Below are 23,270 nucleotides of genomic sequence, written 5' to 3'. Positions count from 1 at the left end.
AATTTAAAATTTAAGTTAGAAAAACTTATAAATTATCCATATCCTGTGTAGAAAAAACAGAAAAGGTAAATAATCAAAAAGGAACACAACTCCCCCATAATTCCACCCAGAGGTAAATACTGTTTTTAGTTCCATGTGTGTTTACACACACACACACACACACACACACACACACACACACACACACATTTATGTGGGTTGGTTGGTTAGGGAGGGCAATTGGTTGGGCCTGAACTGGTATCACAGCTTTGCTGTGTTGGAGAAAGGGGTTGGGTAAAGCAGGTGTTGATTTGCAAAGGTCGATATGCATAAAGCATTTTTGATTTTGCTATTTGGACAAGGCTGAAACTTGGAACAGATGGAAACTCCTGGGGAGCAAAATGTAGGGAATAGAAAGAATTTAATCATGTGTGTTATGTGCCTTCTTGTCTTTCTCTCTCTTTTTTTTTTTTTTTTTACCTGCTTTCCCCAAAAGCTCACCCAGCCGTTCTGTAAATCTTAGGCCTGTGGAGACAGAGACTATCGGCAAAAGGCTTAGATGACAAAGGAAACAGGAATGGGAAGGGGCTTCCTTCACATTTCAGTCAGAGCATGGCCGGTCTCCAGAGTGGTGCACGCTGAGGTCAGCTCCATTTTGTGCTGCATTGGTCTGTAGCTTCCTGGGCCTGTAAGAGGCAACCTCTTGTGTCTGGAACCAACATTCTCCCAGTAACTCTGGGCGGACTATGGCAGAAGCCAAGGGAGGGCTGCAGTGGAGGAATGTGAGAGCATAATTTATGCCACGAGAGCATAAATGAGGAGCACATTAATAAAAGCAACTCATGGAGACTCTAAAAAAGAATGGGAGGTGATTTTACTGGGGAAGGGTCCTGGGGCCAACAGTTTGAAGAAGTATGTGAATGTGTTTATTTCTATATCTATATTTCAAAAATGGGACTCTTCCACACGTACTATTCGGTAATCTTTTTTCTTAGTAATATGCCTTGAACATCTTGATATGTTAAATATAGAGATAGTTTTTATCATTTTAAGGCTGTATTCCATTGCATGTGTTATCTACACGTGTCATAATGACTTTAACCATTCTCTACCTTTTAGGTTGTTTTCAACTTGTTAGTATTATTATCAATTCATTTATTGTTGGTAATTTATTAGTAAAATAATAATGCATTTTCTTGTTTTTTTAAAAAAAAGGAAGCCAAAACACTGTTCGAGCTCCCATACCTTCAGTCTTAGAATCCTATTTGAGTCCCTTTACCTAGTTTGGTGCCACTTAAAATGTTTTACTGATTTCTACACATCTTTTCTGTATATGTTAAATCTATTCTCAGTTTGAGTTCCACAGCCACTAGTGCTGCCCCAAAAAGAAAAACAAAATGGGCCCTAATAGTGCCCGTATATTTGTACCCTCCCTCCTGGCCCATCTCTAGGCCCACTGTCAGGAAAGGGGCTCACAGACATATATTCTAAATATAAATATTATAAAACTGAATAGACTAGACTTCCCAGGGACAATTTCATTTTAAAGGCAACAAAGAAGTCTTGGAACCAAATGATTAAAACTCTTATGTATATGGCAAAGGTATTTGGGTTTGGGGGGGGTGGGGAGAAGGGTAGAGAGGAGCTGGGGAGCAGGGGCACTGAGATACCCTTGAATCCCACAGAACGTGACCTACTTTTTCCGATGAAAGATTGTTCCCGGCAGTACTGGATTTGAAAGGATTCTCAACGTCTTCTTCTAAAGGTTGTCACAGCAGTTAAGCTTAATGATCCATTCTTGTCATGATCAAAGACACTTTCATGATTTTTGCACCCACGGCACCAGTATTTTGAGATTAAAAAAAAAATCAAGCATGTATTAATTACCTCTGCTTCTAAAAATAGAAATACTTAAAAAGGTTTTTTCTAATAATCAAAGAAATATGTGCAGATTGTACCAAGATTCAAGGATTATAGAAATGAACAAAGTAGAGAGAGTCCCCGGAATCCAATCCCCAGATACAAATAGTTTGTACATATCTGAATAGATTTAATTCTGTGCCTGTATATCTGCCCCCCCACAATACATAACAGAAATGGAATCATACTATACTATTTTTCAAATTGCTTTTTTTCACATAAAACATATAATGGGCAGATTTCTCCATCCATTCCGATGGAGGTATTGTATAGATTTATGATAATTTATTTAACCAATTTTTCTTCATTGATATTTAGATTCTCAATTTTTTTTTATATTTTAAACAATAATGAGGATTCTTATAGTTGCACCATTGCTGACTTTGTTTTTTTTTTTTTCTGAAGGAATTTCTAGAAATAGAATTTGTTGTATCAAAGGGTATGAGTATTTTAAATTTTAAAATATATTGCTTAATTGCTCCACGAAGGTTGGACTAATTTATATTAGTCCAGGTTTCTTGTAAAGCAGAAATAACCAGTTAGAAAACCTGTTTATTTCCACACTTCCTTGCCAACAAAGGGGGTTATCAAACTTTTTTTTTTTTTTCAACGTTTATTTATTTTTGGGACAGAGAGAGACAGAGCATGAACGGCGGGAGGGGCAGAGAGAGAGGGAGACACAGAATCGGAAACAGGCTCCAGGCTCTGAGCCATCAGCCCAGAGCCTGACACGGGGCTCGAACTCCCGGACCGCGAGATCGTGACCTGGCCGAAGTCGGACGCTTAACCGACTGTGCCACCCAGGCGCCCCGCAAACTTTTTAATCTTTGTTGATCTGACTGGTAGAAAAATTTCTAATGTGAATTAATTGCTCTAATTTTCAGTGCTCCTTTTGCCGTATGTTAAGTTTCCTCCAAAATCTAGGACTATTTTTAGGCTCTCTTTTCCGTTTTATTGGTCTTTCTTTTACTTTACCAGTACCATACTGTTTTATTAACTTTTCTAACATAATTTCTAACATAATTTCTAACATAATTCTAACAAACTTTTCTAACATAATTAGATATAGTAATATAATTGTTTTGATAGCTACTAGGGATGACCTACCTTCAGGAATTTCTTTTCTAAAAATGACTTCTTGCTTATATAATCTTCCATATAAACTATATTTTTATCTATGGATCCTTCCATATAAACTTTAGAATCAATTTGGCACTTTTAAGAAGCAAATACATAAAAACACAAGAACTGGCAAAAATTAATATTGGAACTACATTAAGCTTACCAATGAAGTTGGGGATAGGATTGATATCTTTTAAATAGTAAACTTTTTCATTTAGAGACTTGGTAGGTCTTTCCATTTTTCTAAGACTACTTTTATATTTTAATATATAAAGAATACAATTTTATTTAGATAGGCATAGCACATGTCTTGTTATTCCAAGTTGTTCTCTCTTTTTAGTTGCTCTTGTGAAAGGGATTTGTTCCCTGTTATGTTTTCTAACTGTTTTTTTCTGCTTTACAAGAAGCCTGTGTATTTGTATGTAGTTATCTCATAGCTTGCTACCATAGTGAAATCTCTTTTTAGCTCTAATGGCTCTCGGTTTACCCTCTTGAGAGTTTTCTCATTGTGAAATAATAATGTATGCAAAAAACGTGTTTTCTACTTTCCAATGTTGTTAATTTTTCTTATCGCATTGAATTGTGAAACAGCCTGTGGAACGATGTTGAAACATAGTGGCGATGGTGGGTACTTTTATCTTTTCTCATGACTTTACGCCATTAATTTGGTCATATAGTCATTTATATTTATTAAATTAAGGAAATTGTCTTCTAACCTTAGTTCACCAAGTATTTTTAGCAGGGATCGGTGTTGGATTTTAATAGATGCACTTTTAGCATCTTTTGAGCTGTTGGTATGATTTTTCTTTGTTACTTTACCAATAAAGTAAAACATATTAATAGGTTTCCCTATATTGAACCACACTTTTAATCCTAAAAAGAAATCTACTTGTCATGTGCATTTGACCTTGAAATACACCACTGATTTTGGTCTATCAATATTTTTGTTGGATTTTTGTATCTGTTAATGCGAGATGTTTAGGGCTTATTTTTTTCAACTTTTGGTATTAGCATTATGCCCAATTTGTAAAATAAATGAAGAATTGTTTCTTTTGCTATTATATATGTAAAACACTTTTAATAAGTATTATCATTTTCTTGAAGGTATGATACGTTATATGTAAACCATCAGGGTCTGGATAATTTTGGCAATTATTTCCATTTCTTCTATGGTTATTGATATATCTTTTGTTTTATCTCTTTAGTTAATTTTGGTAACTTTGCTAACTAGCTTTTCATTTTCAAATTAAAAAAATATTTACATTACATTTAAAAATGCTTTAAAAATTTCCTCCATGTTGTGGTTGTGTTCCCTTGTCTGGCATAGCATTATATATGTGTTTCTCTCTCTCTTTGGGGGGGTCAGATTTGCCAGAGATTTGTCTATTTTACTTTTCTTTCAAAAATACCGGCTCTTGTTTTTATTCATGAGTTCTTCTATCTAATTTCTTTGTTTCATCAACCAATGGCGTAACTGCCAATCAAAGTCATAACTCAATACACAGTAACTAGCGTCATCAACCCAACTTGAATTCTATCCCAAAACAAAGAAATTTGACATTTTATTAACCTCTGCAACCTTATTGTAAATGAAATAACAATTTTACCACATTTTACTACTGTGTTTCTCTTGATGTTATTTACACTCATCTTATGAACAGTGGGCTTACGGGGCATCTACCCCCAGCTCAGCGTTCAGTGATGTCACTTCAGTAGCCTGAAATTGGTCATTCCTCAGTTTACCAGGCTGCTGCACAAAATTCACTCTCCAGCCCTACTTTGGAGCAATGAGGAACCCCAGCGTCTTGATCTGTCGTTTTGGAGCTGCTTCATGTGGAAGATGGATAGGACCAGTTTCAGCAAACCTAGTATCTGTCCATTGACAAGAGATGATGGAGTTCAAGCAGGTTTGATGGGGCTTGTCCAAAGAAATGCAGTCCCAGAGCAGGTACCCTTTTCTCTTTCAAGGTCCACTAATCCCCAAGGGGAACATGAAGAACGCACATGGGGCCCAAAGAAACACACATCCGTGTGCACCCACACATAGAACAGTAAATTTTTATCTTAGAGTGAAAAAGAGAAAATGTTCAAAGCACCTACTTTAAAAATTAAAACGCAGAGTTCTCAAAACAAGTAATACCAATTTATCTTTGGACTTAATTTTATAGTTTTTGAATGGCAAGGGGTGGGAGGCATAAGAGAGGTCAAGACCTGAGACTGAGGTAGGAAATGGGAAAAGAAAAGAGAGGGGAGAGGAAAGGGTATGGAACAGAGGAAGGGGGTGGGAAGAAAAGGAAATGTGTGGAGAGGACAGGTGTGAGAAGAGGTGCGTTGTGGGATGAATAGGAGCCCGCTGGGTGGGGGATGGAGTCAGGCGACTCTGGTTCCACTTGGCCAAAGGGGCAGGAGAAGAGTTGCCCCTGCTCTGACTAGCACCCTGGGGGGTTGCGACCATCTGAGAAGTAGCTTTTATTCTTGATAATGAGAGTATTTTCTCATGAACATCTTCACCTTGTGGCAAAATTATCTAGAATTTAAGATTTTAGTAAAGTGGGGCGCCTGGGTGGCTCAGTCGGTTGAGCGTCCGACTTCGGCTCAGGTCATGATCTCGCGGTGTGTGAGTTTGAGCCCCGCTTCGGGCTCTGTGCTGGCAGCTCAGAGCTGGGAGCCTGCTTCCGATTCTGTGTTTCCCTCTCTCTCTGCCCCTCCCCTGCTCATGCTCTGTCTCTCTCTGTCTCAAAAATAAATAAAAACATTAAAAAAAAGATTTTAGTAAATTATTTTAGGTTTTGTAAGTGTAGCCTGTATTTTGCTTTGGTGGATTTAAAATCTGACAGGTGATATTATTTTATTTTATTTATTTTTTTTTTTAATTTTTTTTTTCAACGTTTATTTATTTTTGGGACAGAGAGAGACAGAGCATGAACGGGGGAGGAGCAGAGAGAGAGGGAGACACAGAATCGGAAACAGGCTCCAGGCTCCGAGCCATCAGCCCGGAGCCCGACGCGGGGCTCGAACTCACGGACCGCGAGATCGTGACCTGGCTGAAGTCGGACGCTTAACCGACTGCGCCACCCAGGCGCCCCAGGTGATATTATTTTAAAGAGGGATTCAAAATGCCTCATTTCACCATGTCTAGAGATTACATTTGGAATCAGTGTTTATTTAAAAATAAAGCTGGGGGTGCCTGCGTGCCTCAGTTGGTTAGATGTCTGACGACTCTCGATCCCCGCTCAGGTCTTGATCTCGGGGTCGTGAGTTCGAGCACCGCGTTGGGCTCCATGTGAGGTGTGGAACCTACTTAAAAAAAATCTTGGGGCAACTGGGTGGCTTCATCAGTTAAGCATCCTACTCTTGATCTCAGTTCAGGTCATGATCTCATGATTCATGAATTCAAGCCTTGCATTGGGCTCTCTGCTGACAGCACAGAGCCCACTTTGAATCCATTGTCCCCCTCTCTCTTTGCCTCTTCCCCGCCCAATAAATAAACACTAAATTTTTTTTTAAATCTGTTTTCAGTCTTTTTAGGACCTAGTATGAAGAACATACAATGCGAACAAAGAACATGAGAAAAGACACTTTCACAGGAAGCTTCCCAGGTTTATTGTTTATTTAACTGCTTTGAACGAAATGCTTGGGTCTTACCTGAATGAGAATGTGGACGAGACGCAGTCATCATGAAGATGAACACTGTGTCCCGGCTGAAGCTTCTGCTGTTGGACAACACTGTCTCCTGTGGCGTGGAAGACTAGCATCATCTTAAAGCAAGAGGGAATCGACAACGAACAGTACTGGGTCCTACCCAGGAGGAGGGTAAGTTCGAGTAATTATTGACAAGCTCATGTTTGGTGCTGGGGGTGGGGTGGTCAGGGTACCGTGCCGCCCCCTGGTCACAAGCAAATCTGCAGAATCATTCCACAGCTTTTCTAGTGAACTTAGCCTGTGTCCTGACTGTCATTGACTGGAACGGAAAGCTGTAATTGGTGACCTTTGACTTCTCCCGGCATACATGCAACTTTCCTCTCTTCCTCCACCCTTTCCTTGCCTCTTCTCTCCTGACTTCCATGAGTGACTGTGGCAACCGGCATGCGAGAGTGACGCCCAGGAATAGCATCCGATCTTTGATGAGACCAGGACCTAGAGGCTGCGGGTGCCCCTGTCAGCACACAGGGCAGGGGGTTGGTGACCAGACGGAAGGCACCTGTGATCAGCAATGTCAGTCTTAGTTTGAGACGTGAGGGTATCTGGAGAAGAAAAGTGTTACATGTCACTGAGTCACTAGGATTGAATGTCGTAGGTAGAAAATGGCAGAGCAGAAGAAAGAAACACAGGGATACAGGACGGAGTGTAGAATAATTGTGGCGGGAACAGCCCAGTTGGCTGTAACAATGTCACATGTCTGCGTGTAAGGCACGCTGTTGATTAGAAAAGAGACTCTTTGTTCTGAAATGTCTGCATCAGTGAAAGTCAAGGATGTGAGCTCGGAGGGGGCACAGGGAACTCAAGTGCACTCCTTTGCCTTAAGAGGGTCTCAAGGCTTGGGTGCAGAACTCAAGTAGCATTTTGGAACATCGTCCCCTCTCTGTCGGGCTACATGCAGCACAAGAGATGGTCCTCCTGTCAGCCTGTATTGGTGGTGGAGTGGACTCGAGCTGTCTCATAGACGCAAGTTTCTCACTCTGTTAGGTCAAGGATTGTGTGTCATATTTCCCTTGCACTCCCATTTATTTGTCAAATGGTAGGTACGCAAAAGCCCATGCTAAATGGACATAGTGCAAAGGGCTCTGAACTTGGAGGCACGAAGGCCTGAACTTTGATACGGTTTTACACCTGTCAGCCCTGGGAGCTCCGGCAAGACTTTGGGCTTCTGTGTCTCTCCACAGAGAGGAGGGATCTCTGTTCTGCCTGCCTTGCTGGGTTAACGAAAGAGTTCCCAACACATCTCCTCTCCTGAGCTGGCACTCCCACAGAAATGTAATGCACCCGTCCTTCAGGTCTTTATTCAGCTGTCATCTCCACTCTGAGAACTTCCTGGTTTTTTAGCTGGATCAGGGCTTGGGAAAAGCGAGACAGCCCAGGTGGTGTGACTGGTCGCAAGCCCGAACCTGCCCTTGCCTGTGACACCCTGCTTTGAGGACAAGCTACTTGCAAAGGCTCGACTGTTTACTTCTTTTATTTCTAAGGCTGGGGTGTTTTTTTTTTAATGTTTATTCTTGAGAGAGAGAGAGAGAGAGCACACAGTGGGGGAGGGGCAGGGGAGAGGGGAGCCGGAAGATCCAAAGCAGCATCCAGCTGACAGCACAGAGCCGGACACGGGGCTCGAACTCATGAGCTGTGAGATCATGACCTGAGCCCAAGTCGGACACTCAACTGACTGAGCCACCCAGGCGCCCCCAGAGATGGATTTTAAAAAAGCTTATAGTCCAGTGAGGGAGGCAGGGCACACAAACAAGAAGACATAGATACAGGATTAGGAATTGTGCTAAGTGCCAGGAAGAAAACAAGTACGGAGGATAAGGTGGAGGGAGACCCATTTCGAGCAGTTGGAAGTGTTCTCTATTAGCAGGGACCTTCGGCAAAAAACAAGCTGGCCAGGCAGAGATAAGATAACAACAAACATTCTGGGCTGAAGGAACAGGAAGGCCTGGCTAAAAAGTTTTCTAAATGAAGATCTGCAAGTTGGCGGGTGAGGCTGGAGTCTAGGGCCGAGAGGAAGAGAATGGCCCAGGATGTGTTCAGAGGGTAGACTGGGGCCAAGTCCTGGGTGACTGAAAACTGGAGTAGGTAGTTTTAAAGTGACGTCATGGTCTGAGTCTAGGACATTTCTCTGTCTCAAAGTCAAACTAAAAATACTGCCTTTGATGCTCACACTTACATACCCATCGACTGGGAAATATTCTTATCTCCCCCCTCTCTCTGACCACCCCATTCCATATCCAATTTGTCTGCAAATCCTGCTAAGTCCATCTGCAAATATCTTTCCAAATCCGTCCACGTATGTTCACCTGCCTCTCACCACCCTACCTCAAGCCACTGCCCCTCCTGCCTGGTCTACTGTAGAGGCCTTCTCGATAGTAGTGGGCTGGGAAACTGGTCAGGAGGGTGGGAGGGTGGGGAAGCCCTGATCTGTAGCCTTTGCAAGTTTCTTTGGTATAAAAACTCACACCATGGCCCATTTCAGTCTACCAAACTGATGCCACTAAATGTGGCCGTGGGAAGATGTGTGCACAGTCCACTTTCTCAAGCCAGAACAAGCCAGCCGCAGCACCACCACTGCTTGGGTGATCCTGTTTCCTTCCCCCGCCAAAAGGAAGAAAATATTGCCAGTTGACACGGGTGGACCTTAAGGGCGGTATGCTAAATGAAGTAAGTCAGACAGAGAAAGAAAAATACTGTATAACTCACTTATTTGTGGAACGTAAAAAACCAAAGTCATGGATTTGTGGTTGTCAGCGGTGGGGGAGGAGGAGTTGGGGCAGGGTGGTTAAGGGCACACACTTCCAGTTTTAAAGTAAGTAAGTGCTGGGGGTGTAGCGCACAACGCGATGACTGTAGTTAACTCTGCTGTATGGGTATTTCGAAGTTGCTAAGAGTAAATAATAAAAGTTCATTTTTTGGAACTATATGAGGTGATGTGTGTTAACTAAACTGGTGGTAATCATTTTGCAATACACGTAAGACAAGTCATTATGGTGCACACCATAAATTTACACAGTGTTGCCCATCAATTATATTTCAGTAAAACTGGAAGAAAAAAATAAGTACAAATAAAAATAACTCTTATTTTTATACCAACATTATTCAATTTATAAACAAAATAACAATTTTAATTTGTATCTAGTCTTTTCCAGGAAAGTTTTAAACTCTTAAAACTAGTTTTGGGGCACCTGGGTGGCTCAGTCGGTTAAGCATCCGACTTCGGCTCAGGTCATGATCTCGTGGTTCGTGAGTTCAAGCCCCGTGTCAGGCTCTGTGCTGACAGCTTGGAGACTGGAGCCTGCCTCGGATTCTCTGTCTCCCCCTTTCTCCCTGCCCTTCCTCTGCCTGTGCTCTCTCTGTCTCTCTTAAAAATAAGTAAAACAAAAATTAAAAAAAATAAAACTAGTTTTAACTAAGGGGTACCCGGGTGACTCAGTCAGTTAAGTGTCTGACTTTGGCTCAGGTCATGGCCTCATGGCTCATGGGTTCCAGCCCCGCATCAGGCTCTCTAATGACAGTGCAGAGCCTCTTGGGATTCTCTCTCTCCTTCCCTCTGTCCCTCCCCTGCTCATGCTCTATCTGTCAAAAATAAATAAACCAAACTAGTTTCAACTTAAAGATCTTTTTTTTTTTTTAATGTTTATTTTATTAGTTTTGAGACAGAGATAGAGAGAGTGTGAGCCAAGGAGGGGCAGAGAGCTAGAGGGAGACACAGAATCCGAAGTAGGGTCCAGGCTCTGAGCTGACAGCACAGAGCCCAAAGTGGGGCTTGAAGGTGGGAACGGCGAGATCATGACCTGAGCCAAAGTCAGACGCTTAACCAACTGAGCCACCCAGGCGCCCCATTAACTTAAAGATCTTTTTAAACTAAGTTTTAAAATGTATGACTTTGGGGGGCACCTGGGTGGCGCAGTCGGTTAAGCGTCCGACTTCAGCCAGGTCACGAACTTGCCGTCCGTGAGTTCAAGCCCCGCGTCAGGCTCTGGGCTGATGGCTCAGAGCCTGGAGCCTGTTTCCGATTCTGTGTCTCCCTCTCTCTCTGCCCCTCCCCTGTTCATGCTCTGTCTCTCTCTGTCCCAAAAATAAAAATAAACGTTGAAAAAAAAAATTAAAAAAAAAATGTATGACTTTGGGAGGCTCAGTTGGTTAAGTGTCCTTAAGCGTCCGACTTTGGCTCAGGTCATGATCTTGCAGTTCGTGAGTTTGAACCTGTGTCAGGCTCTGTGCTGGTAGCTCGGAGCCAGGAGCCTGCTTCAGATTCTGTGTCTCCCTCTCTCTCTGCCCCTCCCCCCTCATGCTCTGTCTCTCTCTCCTTCAAAAATAAATAAACATTAAAAACTTTAAAAAAACAATTAAAATGTATGACTTTGATAAACTAAGTATCACTTGAAAGACAGGAAACTGTCAGGGATCCTTTCAGTTTGCAAAAATCCTCTCTGACATTAAAAACTTAATTGTCGCCCCTATCTAAGTAGGGGAAATTTCTGGAAAGACAAAAATACAGTGGCTACCCCAACTCGGGAAGGAAGATTTACATTTTATTGTATATCCTTTTGTACTGTTTGAATTTTTAAAGCCACACGTCTGATTTCTTTTTCAAGAAGAAATAAAAACCAGTTGAAGAATGGCCTTCTAAGCTAGAAGGAGAAAAACTCCTGATGGAAAGAAGGGAGATAAGATGAAAGTAGGGCCTCCCCAGAGGACTAGAAAGAGCTGGGAGGAATTGCTTCATATAAAAAGCACTGAAATCTTATAGACTGCACAAACCTTTGAACCAGCTGAACTTTTTAATCATGTACAAATATTCCATTGACTCCACATAACTTGCATCTAACATCCTTTCTCTTTCCGGGTCTTAACACTGCCCAAGGTGGAAATGTAGGCCAGGCTTGTGAATACCCTCTGGCCAGTGATGTATGTTGAGTCATTATGGAGCTCATGAACCTGGTGCACCCAAAAGTCAAGACAAGAAAAGACAGGACTGTCTTACCCATCTTTATTTTGCTAGCTTATCTTTTCAGCACATGGTAGGTGCTCAGTAATTGTTACTCTTCTTTTTCCCCTCTAGATGCAGTGTTTAATTTGTTGAAGGCCCTGCGTGTAAGCTAAGCTGAGGTACATGTCTTCCCTGGGAAGTGCTGTAGGTAGGAAGCTTGTGCGGTTCAAATGCGGGGCATGACTCTAGGGGAGGCTGCGGGTGTCCAGATAGTGCTTGCCGAGGACAGGCTGAATGGGCCAAGGACAGCAGGTACCGCCTTCTCCTCCTCAGCAAGAGAAGTAGCATATTATGAGTTAAATCATAGGCTAATTAACGACTACACTGTTTGACCACTGTGGTACAGTATACACAGTACATTCATATAGGTTTTCCATTTAGCTCTCACGACAAGCCCATGAGCTCCACCATTTTATAAGAGGGGAAGCTGAAACCCATTAAGTGATTTGCCCAAGGTCAAACCATTGGTAATTGAACAAGGACTTCACTCCAGGTTTTTCAGACGTTGAACCTGATGGTCTTTAGACTGTACCATATTTGCTGTCAGGAGAGGTTTTTCCTGCTTCTTAGTTCCGCCGTACGGATAGTATGTTGCTGGAAATCTTGGACTCCAAACACATCTGACTTCTCAGAGGTTCATGTTTCCCTGTGGTAGAGCAGCTTTCTTGTAAGAATGTCAAACTTGTGACTGTAAATTAATTCCTTGTGCCCTTGGGGGATTGAGCCTTCCAAGTGAATTGTAGCAACACATTTTTACAGATGCTGTTGGAAAAATAACCTGGTTAGCTCTGCAGACTTTCAGAGGGCTCACAAAAGCCCCAGCAGGGCAGCAACTGGCAGCCGAATGATATTCCACATTCCCTAATCTAAAAGGTACCTTGTTACATACAGTAGTAAGAAGGCTTCAGCTGTAATTGCTATAATTTTTCTTCATAATGAGAACATTTTATTACTCCACTGAAGGGTGTGTGCCAAGAAATTCTGTACTTAAAAATTACTAAGCAAACCAAATAGCTTGGACACAGAATAACTTCCTAAGAGAAGATGCCCATTGGTCAAGGTATAGACTCAAACCAACCAACCCTTAAAATTCAAAACAAAATCCAGTCTTTACTTCAGTTATACCATACACTGGTACAAATCCAATGTGGATTAGGGAATTGAAATTTAAATAGGAGCTATAAAAGAAATAGAAGAACAAATAAGAACAAATATAGGACTACAAAAAATGTACACAAACCCTCTATGGTCTTTGAATTAAAGGACTTCTTGAATACAATGAAAAAAACCCACAAAGAATAGGTTTGCATAGATGGAAAAATGAAAAAATCTGTATAGCAGAAAATGTAGTAAAATTAAGAGGCAAAAGACATACTGGGAAAAATATTTCTATCTGGTAAGTCAAAGTGTTCTTCCTGTAGATTTTTTTTTTTTTTTAAGTAAGCTCCATGCCCAATGCGGGGCTTGAATTCATGATCCCGAGATAAAGAATCACATGCTCCACTGACTGAGTCAGCCAGGTGCCCCAATTCTTAGTATAGAAAATAGGCAAGGGGTCCCTGGGTGGCTCAGTTGGTAAAGGCTCTGACTCTTGATTTTGGCTCGGGTCATGATCCCACAGTCATGAGACTGATTGAGCCCCAAGTTGGGATCTGCGCTGGGCAGGGAGCCTGCTTAAGATTCTCTGTCTCTCTCTCTCTTTCTCTGTCCCCCTCTCTCTTTCTGCCCCTTCCTTTCTATCTCTCTGTCTCTCTCTTTCAGAAAAAACAAACAAACAAAAAAGAAAATAGGCAAAAGATAACAGTTCACAAAGAAGGAAATACAACTGGCCAATAAGTATATGTAGAATCATTCAATCTCATGAAAAGTCAAAGAAGTACACATTAAATGCATAGTGAGATTCTTTTTTTTACTTGCTCAGTTTGGCAAGGGGATATTTTCAGTCTTATGTGATGCTGGTTGAATTGGAATTTTTCTGGAGGTAACCTAGCAATGTGCATTGAGAGCCATAAAAATTCTTATTTCCTTGAGGTTAACAAGAAACTTGCTGGACCTGTATGAAGAATATCAATTAAAAATGTTTTAAATATTTTTGTGTTTACAGTGGAATGGTAAAGATGGTATATTTTTCTGCATGGAAAGATTCCATTTTGCAAATAGCATATCAATTTCCTAAAATTAATTTTTAAGTTTCAGTTCCAATGAAAAACTGTAGTAGGTTGTTACTTTGGAAGGCTGATCGGAATTGACAAACTGATTTAAATCTTTCTTTTATGTTCTGAGTACTGCATTTCCAAGAGGTGCAGAAAACTTTATCATGGAAGAATAAATAGAGCAAGCCAAGAATATTTTATATTGGAATAATATGTAGGGAAAGATCTATGCCATGGGATCTTAATATGTATTCCAAAGCCACAGAAAATAAAGACAGGGGTGATGAAAGAAAAAGACAGCCATGTAGATGGAACAGAATAGAGTGATCACATACAAACCCTAGTGTATGTGGGAATTGTGCATGTGATAAAAATATAGAAAAATATGATTATTCAAAGATGGGTCGATTGAGAAACTATTTGGAAAAAAGTAGCCATAGATGTTTACCTAACAACAAATCCCAAACAGAATTAGGTAAATGAGAGGAAATGATACTGTAAAGACTAGAAAATAAAGATGAATGCCTATATGATTTTGTAGTGAGAAAGGCCTTTTTAAGTAAATAAAAACTACAAAGGGAAAGATTGATAGAACTGAGTTCACAAGAATTTAAAACTACCACAATTTAAATTATTAGGCAAACCAGTTACAGCAACAACAACAACAACAAAACCCCACAAAGTTGAGGCACCTGGGTGGCTCAGTTGGTTGAGCATCTGACTTCAGCTCAGGTCATGATCTTGTAGTTTGTGGGTTCAAACCCCACACTGGGCTCTGTGCTGACAGCTCAGAGCCTGGAGCTGCTTCAGATTCTGTGTCTCCCTCTCTTTCTCTGCCCCTCCCCTGCTTGCACTCTGTCTCAAAAATAAATATTTTTTAAAAATTAAAAAAAAAACCCACAAAATTAAGTCCTTAAAAAAGAAAGAGCCTAGAGAGCTTGTCCATGACCACCCTCAGGTCCATTAATTCTCTGCAGTGACCACAGGACTCCGGAAAGTGCTATACTCATGATTACAGTGAAAGGAAACAGACTAAAATCAGCAGAAGTAAGAGACATGTGGGGCAGAGTCTGTGAGGGCTCTCCCCCTGGAGTCATGGGTGACATCGCCTCCTGGTCATGATGTGTGACACACAGAGTATTGCCAACCACTGAGGCTCACCTGAGCTTTTGGCATCCAGAGTTTTTACTGGGGCAGGATCACATGTTGTCCGCCCAGCTGGCTCAGTCTTCATTCCCTCCAGGAAGTCAGACTAATGCCTTTAGTCTCCCGTCCCTCCTGGGGTTGAAACTGGTACAGCATGGCTCAACACCCCCATCATAAATCACATCATTAGACTGGTGGCCAAGGCCCCCAGGCAAAGAAGCCACTCTTATCAGGCAGAGCTTTCCAGGGGCCTAAGATCACCCGTCTGTGTCCAAACACAAAGGACAGAACTCTCCTTGAGGAAGGTTCATTCTTTACTGCATAGAGAGAAACCAAGCATTTCTGGCCTATCAGGTTGACAAAGTATAGCAGAGGCCATCAGTGCTGGGACCTAGCCTAGACACTTGACTACACCCCATGGGCTTCTAACTGCCAGTATCTCCAACTCTGTGCCTGAGAACTTTTTCTGCTAAAGAACTGTGTGTATGTGTGTGTGTGGGTGTGTGTTTTGACTACAGAAGGCCCTCTGCCCCCTTCTTCAAGCAGCCCCACTTATAACGACTCTTGGAGGTAATAACTAACTTGTTCCACCCGGGTCAGATAGTTCTGAGGCATTCCATGCTCTTTCCCAGGGTTTCTCTACAAGATTAAGCTCTAGTCATCCACTGTGGTGGCTGGCTTAGCAACACACTCTTCATCAGCTGCCTTTCCTTCTGAGTACCACTTACCAATGGAGTACTGTCCTTGTACTCCATTACTCAAACTTCTTACATTTGGGGTTTCAGGATCTGCTTCTGGGACACACTCAATACAAAATTTAAAACAAAATTCAGGGGTGGCATGAGCGTTTGGACAGACATTCTCATCCGCTCCGTCATGGAGTGTAAATTGGTTCAAACTTGTCGGTGGTACTTTGGAAATAGTTATCAAATAGCCTTCAAATGTGCACAGTCTTTAATTTAGTAATTCTGCGAATGTTTCTGAGAAATAGCCTGGGATGCATACAAGATTTTATTTTATTTTTTAAAATTTTTTTTAACATTTATTCATTTTTGAGACAGAGAGAGACAGAGCATGAATACGGGAGGGTCAGAGAGAGGGAGACACAGAATCTGAAACAGGCTCCAGGCCCTGAGCTGTCAGCACAGAGCCCGACGCGGGGCTCGAACTCACAGACCGTGAGATCATGACCTGAGCCGAAGTCGGCCGCCCAACCGACTGAACCACCCAGGCGCCCCTACAAGATTTTATTTTTTAAACAATGAACTACTTTCAAAATGAGGAGAAAAACAATAAATAATATCCTTCATGGGTAAAACTTGTGTCTCATGTATTTAAGGTAGAATACAAATAACTGACTGCAATTTTCCCTTCACCAGCAACTAACAACCTTTTAAAATTTTTCTTCAGAGGTACATTAACTTTTGTTGACTATAGGTGTCCATGGGAAATTATTAGATTTCTTGTACACTATATTAGTCTGCGCAGGTTGCCATTAACACAATACCATAAACTGGGTTGTCTTAGAGAACAGAAGTTTATCTTCTCACAGTTTTGGAGGCTGGGAAGTCCAAGATCAAGTGCCAGTGAGTAGCTGGTGAGAGCTCTCCTGGCTTGTAGAAGTCTGCCTTCTTGCTGTGTCCTCACATGGTGGGGAGAGAGCGAGCAAACTCTCTGGAATCTCCTCTAACAAGGATACTAATTCTATTAGATCAAGGTTCCACCCTTATGACCTCATTTAACCTTAGTTACTTATTTACTCCAAATACAGCCACACAGAGTGGTTAAGGGCCTCAACATGTGAATTTTGGGGAGGCCTGTAGCATATATTAAGAAATATCTCAGTTATTTAGTGAGTGCCAGAACTTTCTTATTTGCTCTGCCTTGGCCATTTTGAGCCCCCTGGGTTACATCTAGAAACGATATCTCTGATAAGCACAGGGCTGTTTTCCATCGCTTTCTGGATCCATCAAAACTTAATGTCATTACCCCAAAAGATGCAGCCTTGCTTCCCATCATGTGGCACCAGTGCCAGAGAGGATCATAAGTACCCATCAAGCGTAGAGTCTCAGCAGTCCTCACAACCTTCCATTTGCTGTCCCCTTCCTGTCCTGTTTTGGTGGTCCAGCCTATAGGTAGAAACTCAGTATGATTCATGCCCAACATTGCAGTTTTCTACCAGGGATGGACCTTAGGCCATTTGACTACAGTTCTGTTTATTTAGTGTTTCATGTCTCCTGTGGGAGCATTGGGTTGCTCTCCTAGCCCAGAGCACACTTATCACCAGACACTGAGAATTTCCCTGGATTTCCTTCTTTTGTCTGCCAGATTAGCTCTCGTGCTAATCACCATGCTTAGCTCTCGTCTGTCACCATGCTTATATTCGTCATTCTCTTCAGACACTGTATATCAATTACTCAGATGGTATTATGGGTGCCAGCCTCTGCAGAGGAGGGTCTTTGCTGGCATCCCCCATGTAGACCCTATGACATTGAATGCCTACATTTTAATATCCATCCGATTTCATGATCCTAAAACTTCCCAAACATTAAATTGTAGTTTTTAGAAAACAACCAAATAGTGGGAACGCCCCTGCCACTCCCTCCAGCACATCTATGAGCCCTCACCCAGGCTCTACTCTACCCCATTAAAAAAATTTTTTTTAATGTTTATTTATTTTTGAGAGAGAAAGAGAGAGAGAGCGGGGAGCCAAAGCAGGCTCCAGGCTCTGAGCTGTCAGCACAGAGCCCCACGTGGGGCTCGAACTCATGAACCGAGAGATCACGACCTGAGCCGAAGTCAGACGCTCAACTGACTGAGCCACCCAGATGCCCCTTAATTTTTCTTAGTGTTTATTTTACTGCGCCCCATATTTTATTCCCACTCCCACACTGAGCCTCACTAGCATCTTCCACTGGTTCAGCACTTGGTGATAAAAAAAAAGGTGAAAGGTTAGTGGTCAAATTGGCTACATCAAAATATCTGTTATGTTGCTGCACATCAGTTTGTTGGTTTGCTCACCAATTTTTCTGCCATGTCCCCTAAATCATCTTTTGTATACAAAGAAGAAAAGATGCCACAAGGGAAATTATATGAGGTTCAACAGGGACCAAAAAGCAACTAGATCATCACCACCATCATAATTATCATGCTCATCATGTGTAATCAGACACAAGGCAAGAAAAGTAAAGGAAGGTAAAGTCATTCAAGTTGTTTATATATTAGTTTTCTAGGGCTGCCATAAAAGAATACCACAAACACATGGCTTAAACAGAAGTGTGTTGTCTCAGAGTTCTGGAGGCAGTAAGTCCGAGATCAAGGTGTCAGCAGACTTCGTTCCTGGTGAGCCTGTCTTCCTGGCTTACAGAGAGCCCCCTTCATGCCGTGTCCTCACATGGCCTTTCCTCTGTGCAGACAGAGCCCTCTGGTGTCTCTTCTTCCTCTTATAGGACACCTATTGGATTAAGGCCCTACCCTTATAATCCCCTTCAGTCTTAATTACCTCCTTGAAGTCTCTACCTCCAAATACAGTCACTTCGGGGGTTAGGACTTCAATATATGAATTTTGCAGGGGACACAGTTCAGTTTATAACACTCTGGTTTTGACTGCAACTTTCTAACAAAGATCCAGCTGCCTTGGGCTCCGCAGGGTGTCTGAGAGGGCTGGTCTCTGGGTTTGGATCGGGTCCTTCAGTGGGGAAGAACCTGTAACCCTGACCAGCTGTGTCTTGCTTCGCATTATTTATGCACCAAATGCTCATTATGGAGGGGTCTTTTTCCTTCACCCTGTCAGCCATTAGCGATTTGGTGTTAGTTATCAATCCTCATGGCTTCCTCCCCCCACTTCCTGCAGGCCCTCTCGGGTCATTGCCACACTCTGCTTCTTTCTCTTAGCTGTTCTCATCGAATACACGTTCTGACCAGAGGGGTCCATACTGAGCTTTAACAAGAGCCCTTTGTTCATCAGACACCTTTGGTCACAAGTGAAGCTGGAGAACAAGTCCGCTGAGGAAATAAGCACACGCCCTGATGACTCACCTTGACCCTCCCCTTCTGACAGGAAGACCTCTAGTAGCCATCACAGAGGGGAACCTGGGCTCTTTCCAGTTCCCTTTCATGTGTCTCCATGACTTGGATCATGGGTGGCAGGAGGCTGGGGAGACAGACTCTTCCCTTTATCTGGCTTCCCTTTTCAGACTTGCCTCCCACAGAAAGTTTCCCTGCTTTTCTACCTCTTGGTGTTGTATGTCCTCACCTCGAGGCCCCTGTATACAAAAGGAGAGAAAGGAAGCTAACATACTTTGAGTACTTACCCAACAGTGGGTGTTTCTTATACATCACCTTACTTATTTTCCATATAGCCCATTCTATGAGGATCAGTGGTGCTCACAGGTTAGGTAATGTCCTCAGGTTGCCCGAAAACTAAACACTTGGCTGGGATCTAAACTCAAGTCCAAACTTCATCCGAATCAGGTTATGGTCCGGATCCTCTTTTTATCCCATGCGTCCTGAGACCATGGAATATTTCCAGTGGAGGACGCATGCAGGGCAAGGCATGGGAAAGCAATCTGTCAACTGAGAAATACTCTTTTCAGAAATTAGTAGCATTGGCAAAAAGGATCTTTTTAGCAGCCACCTTCCCCCTGGGAAGGGGGTCAGCTGAGGTTGGCTCAGGAAAGGCAGATGAATCGGCAAGTTGTAGCTGAGAGCCAACAAATGCATAACAAGGCAGTGTTTTCGGCTAGCAGGAGGGCTGGGCAGAACCCAAAGCCCAGGGGTCAAGGCAAGGCTCTTCTTCAGTTGCCTGGCCAACAATTCCTGCCCCAACATGCTGAGAGCGCCCTCTGCTGCCCAGCATCTTAAGATGGAGCATAAAAACTTTTAAAAACCTTGACCTGAAAGGTGCCACGGTATTTCTGAATTTCAAACCCAATTTGAAGGTTATTATTTAAGGAAACCAACATGTTTTCTTAAAAAACTGATTGTGCTGAATGATATTAAAAATGTAAAAGTATTCTTCAAAGAAAATTGGAAACAACTACAGTTATTCACTCACTTTATGTTTGTAAATCATAAATATTAATTTAACAATATGAAGAACATGCTCTTTAGCCCTTTGGAGGATAGCAACAGGGAAAACTGAAAAATAATGATCTAGCCACTGTTGGCTGAACCACATTTTAAGAAATCTAACTAGAGGTGCTTGGATGGCCTCGGCGGTTAAGTGTCCAACTCTTGATTTCAGCTCAGGTCATGATCTCACGGTTTGTGAGATCAAACCCTGAGTCAGGCTCTGCTCTAAGAGTTTGGAACCTACTTGGGATTGTCTTTCTCCCTCTCTCAGTGCCCCTCCTCTGCTCACATATGTGCTCTCTCTCTCAAACATTAAAAAAAAGAAAAGAAATCTAGCTAAGATGAAAGATGAAAATTCAAAATTCAAACTGTCCCTTGGGAAGCTGGTTATACCTGGATTCTTCATTTTACAAAAGACTTTGGTTTAGGCCTAGGCTTGGCTACCAATGACCCTAACTAACCCCAGCAGAGTTTTGAGAGCCTGAGAATGATAGGGGTTTGTAGGATCTTTGGGCATTGGGGGAAGAGTGTCTACATTTAAGATTTTTCTGAGATTAGGTACATAGCCTCTGAGTTACATCTGACCTAGTTAACAAATTATATAAATGTTGGGATCGCATATGATATAATACAATTATTTGTATGTGCAGAGTATGAAATTAGTGCCTACAGCGAACACCTCCACAGTCTCTTCATCAGAATATACTACCGTTTAAATGGAATCCTATTTCCCAAGCACACACTTTTTGAAAGAATCTGTAGGGAATGGGAATGTCAAATTAATCATTCTTATGAGAAACAACATTAAGGAAGTAATGAAACCCCTGTTGCGTCCCCTCCCCCATAGCACTTTTCCCTTTCTTTGCCAAAAGTGCATTCCCTCTGGGAACCTGCAAGGACATTAAATGTTTTGTCAACTATGCTACCAGTTTCATAACCTCTGCTCTTGACACAGGAAAAGTGTAAGACTTTATGCAACTTGTTTTTAACAGCAAACATACAAATGTAAACAAAGGTCCATGACCAACAGGCGTGTGTTAAGAAAGCAATTGTGAATTCTGCTCCCTGGTTATGAAATGAAGTGTATTTGCACACGATAGATAGATACCTGGCTGGGTGAATAAAGGCCAGCAAACTGGCCCCACGGCTCTTTCTCAGCACTGCCTCAGCACCAGCTGTCCCTTCCGAAGTCTGTGACCCAGAATAACAAGCTCTGCAATTCACTCTTCTAATTTTTTAAGGTATTTTTTCTCCTTAAAAAAAAAAAAAAACACTTTATTGAGCTGAGATTGACCTACAGAAAGCTATACATAATTAATGTGTACAACTTAATGAGTTTGGGGATAAGTACACACCTGTGAAACCATCACCATGGTATATGCCATAAACATAGCCATCTCTTCCAGAAGTTTCCCCTTCCTTCCTTCCTTCTTTCCTTCCTAACTTCCTTCCTTCCTTCCTTCCTTCCTTCCTTCCTTCCTTCCTTCTCTCCCTCCCTCTCTCCTTTCTGTCTGTCTGTTTGTATTTATTATTTTTGTGATAAGAACACTTGGCTTAAGACCTCCCCTCTTAGCGGGTTTGTAAGTTTATGATGATGTGGTGTTGTTAACTCCAGGCGCTGTGCTTCAAGGCAGACCTCTAGGCCCAAGCAGGAGGGGTGGAGCCAGCTGGGGGTTGAGGCTGTTGAACTGTGGGCCAGGCCATCCGCACTTCACCTTGAGGACTGTGGTAAAGGTAAAAAAAATAATAACATGCAGCATTTTAGTGGGCTTCCTGAGCACTACCTATTTAAATGTGAGATTTATTTGACAAAGCCGTAGCTGATAGCTTCAGCCCAGCACCGCCCTGAAAGTTCTTGCTAAGACACAGAGCCCCTACGTCTGCTGTCGTGATGTCACTTTATGGTTGGGGCAGTTCTGCAACAAGACTGTTGGAGGAGGGTTGAAGATACTGGTAAAGTTTGGTAAGACATTTAATTCATGCTCACTTAAGAATTAAACGCACTGAATCGACTTCCCCCCTCTCTTCCTTGGGAAACATTTGAAGGGTACCCACCATGTGCCAGGCACCTGCCAGATGGGATTCACAGGCGACGCAGCCTAGTGGTCTTTTTTCCAGCAGGCACTGTGACTTAGCCTGTGCCCAGGGCTGGTGCGGGGCTTTTCAGGATCAGTTCCTCCTTGGGCTCCTGTTTCCAAGAGCCACAGAGAGCTAGCATCTCTCCCTTTGCAGGTGAATGCCACACACTTTAAATTGGAATGCTTTCTTATTTCTTTGGCACCTAACAAATGGTAAGAGAATTCTGCGTATTTTTTCTTTTCTGTTTTGGTTGGGAGCACAGTTCTAAGCATTGCAAATGTAAGCAGATCATCTGGAGAGAAGAGGAAATACAGGAGAGGGGGAGAAGACCATTTTCTCTATTGCTGCAGAATAGAAATTTTTCATAGAAATAGACATTATCATAATTGTCTGTAAAAATGTTTTAGAATGGAAAATTTTAAACATGCATGAAAGTAGAGAGAATAGAATAATAACCCCATGTACCCTCTGCCCAGCTTCAACAATTATCAACTTGTGTCCTGGTATGGTTTTATGCATAGCTCCTCAGCTGTATTATTTTGAATCAAATTTGATATATTATTTCATCTGTAAACATTTTAATATGTAGTTCTGATAGAGACTCCTTTAGAAAAAGTAATCACAAGATAATCATTCACCTAAATTAGCAATAATTCTTTAATATGGTGAACCATCTAGTCAGTTACTTAAATTTCTAACTGACTCATAAGCATATATGTGCATATTTTACAGTTTATTTGTTTGAATTAAGATCCAAATCATCTCTACTTATTGTACTCGGTAAATCTCTGAAATCTCTTTTATTCCATAGATTTCCAATCGTATCCCTCTGTCTTTTATGACACTTGTAATGTGTTGAAAAACTGAGAAGTTCATCCCATAGGTTTTGCTGATTGGGTCCCTGGGGTCCTAGTTTACAAGGTCCTCCACCCTCTGTTTTCTGTAAACCAGCAGTTGGATCTGGAGGCCGGGTCAGATTCAGGTTCCATTTTTATGTCAACATGTCTTCATTAAGTGGTAGAATAAGTTCTTTCTTTGGTATTCTTTATAATGCTATTGGTTTCTGAATTTGGTTGCAGCCTGTAAGACCGTGTTTCTCGATC

The 23,270-nt window shown here is 42.0% G+C and overlaps 1 protein-coding gene across 1 annotated transcript in view; it reads left to right on the top strand.

Annotated features, from left to right (window-relative positions):
• Positions 1-23,270, top strand: part of LOC115504921 (60S ribosomal protein L7a-like) — a 122,672-nt gene that overhangs the window by 23,963 nt on the left and 75,439 nt on the right. The window contains 2 exon segments of the mRNA XM_032591684.1: positions 4,760-4,969; positions 6,541-6,834. The gene's annotated coding sequence lies outside the window, so the exon portion shown is untranslated.

This window comes from Lynx canadensis, chromosome F1 (genome assembly GCF_007474595.2).
Source record: "Lynx canadensis isolate LIC74 chromosome F1, mLynCan4.pri.v2, whole genome shotgun sequence".
Classification (NCBI taxonomy): domain Eukaryota; kingdom Metazoa; phylum Chordata; class Mammalia; order Carnivora; family Felidae; genus Lynx; species Lynx canadensis.
The sequence above is the reverse complement of the archived record's forward strand: the minus strand, read 5'-3'. Positions and strand labels throughout refer to the sequence as shown.